We start from the raw sequence: 1,960 nt of genomic DNA, 5'->3' as shown, positions 1-1,960 counted from the left end.
CACGTGAGTGACAGTTGCATTTTTGGCATGTTCTAATTAAGGAAACATTTATAAACAAGCTTTTTCATTTCTTTTATATGTGGGTCAGTCATGGAAAGGCCATTTCTTGCCACTGTGACACCTTTTATTACACTGTATGATCGTAATTTTAATTAGAGAGAAACAAAGAACCATTGCCCTAAGTTAGATTAACTTTGCATCTTTGGCATCTTTAGTTAAACTCAAAACTGCCCTGAAGATCAAGAGGGATCTGGGGCACAAGTACTGTTCTCCAATAGGTTAAGTTAAAAATTATATCCAAGTAGAACAGCCTGAAAGAAAAACAGAAGCACGTGTATAAGAAGTTACTTTTCACCGAATCTAAAGCATTTAAGCTAGTCTATAGGAGTTTGAAGAGACGTAATGGCTGACTGTAAGACTTAAATGATCTATAATAAAAGTATCTGGCTTAATCATATTTAGAGAAAACACAGTAATTATTTTTTTAATTTTTTTTTTTTTTTTAGGCGAGGCAACCCTTGGTTGACTTCACAGATTGCAAGGACCTTATCAGCTTACAATCCCTTATTTTTTATTTTTTACGCCTACAGCACCTGGTTTTCCTAGGTGGTCTCCCATCCAAATACTAACCAGGCCCGACCTAGCTTGGCTTCTGAGATCAGATGGGATCAGGTTTGTTCAGGGTGGCAAGGCCATAGATAAGAAAACAGTAATTATTAATGTGTTCAATACCCATACTGATAGTTCAAAAGAACTAGATTTGCAGAAGTCATTGATAGGTACCATTATTCACTGGAAAAGAAATAACAATAGTAAAAAACTAAAAAATGCTAATTCAAGAACTTTTCCACAGACAATTACAATGTAATTGACTCAGTAGATTAGACCATATCATATAGAAAATTATGTTTGTAAAGCATGAGATTATAGAAGTGGCATTGGCAAGGAATATATTCATTATCTTTATTTTATTTTATTTTGAAGCTTCAAATTTCCTTCACATGACAGAAAAAGGTATATGTATTTCTAAATATGAACTATGATATATATACACATACATAATATATTACATAATATGTCTGATATATGTATATGATATATGTATATAAGACATATGTATATCTAATATGTGGACAATATCATCTATGTTATATAACATCATATGTCATATATGTGTATATGCTTTTATGTATATTACATGTGATATATTATATATTTTAAAATATGAACTCAGTTACAGTGTTCTCTATCATGTACCACTAATATTTGATTGGGGTATAAATAACAGTTGAAGAAGCATCAAGATATCCTGAATATAGTAGGCACAAGATTGTTAATAGCAAAATATTAAAAAGCAAATAAGTAGAAAAGTAGATGACAAGAATGAATACATATGTCATTAATATTTATGAGTCATAACTAACACAGTATAAGTTCCCAGTAAGGGTACTCTTAATAAGTGTTTAAATTAATGAATTCAATATATATGATGAATTAATTTTCAAAATTTGTATCGAATATACCATAAGGATTTCTATCTTTTGAAATACATTCTATGTGATAGTATTTATTCTATTAAGACATTTTTAAATTGGTTTAATATAATGTATACATTCCTAATTTAACCAAAAGCAGTTTCCAATTGCCTGTTTATGAAATAATTTGGGATGTTATTTATTTAAAAGAGAAATATGAAATTATAAGTGCCTTCATTCCTTTTTAATTACTTCAAAGGAAAGAAAGAAAAGAATGTGGAGAAAATGTGGATCTTTTTATGACTTAAACATTATAATATTGCAAATCATTTTCCCGTGAATTTCTTACATTTTGTAGTTACAGAATTGTTTTTGGTAGTCATATAGAAATGATTAAAAGAGTAGAAAAGAGGATCAGAATGAAAAGATTAAAGGGACTGTCATTTTTCAGCCTAAAGAAGAGAGAGTAGGCTAATGGTTAGTTG

General features: G+C 29.5%; 1 pseudogene; it reads right to left on the bottom strand.

Annotated features, from left to right (window-relative positions):
- Window positions 1-581: 581 nt before the first annotated feature.
- Window positions 582-700, bottom strand: LOC120607756 (uncharacterized; annotated as a pseudogene).
- Between the last annotated feature and the right edge of the window lie 1,260 nt (window positions 701-1,960).

This window comes from Pteropus medius, unplaced genomic scaffold (assembly GCF_902729225.1).
Source record: "Pteropus medius unplaced genomic scaffold, Ma_sr-lr_union100, whole genome shotgun sequence".
In the NCBI taxonomy this organism is placed as follows: Eukaryota; Metazoa; Chordata; class Mammalia; order Chiroptera; family Pteropodidae; genus Pteropus; species Pteropus medius.
Note: the sequence above shows the minus strand (reverse complement) of the source record. Positions and strands in the feature narration are given on the sequence as shown.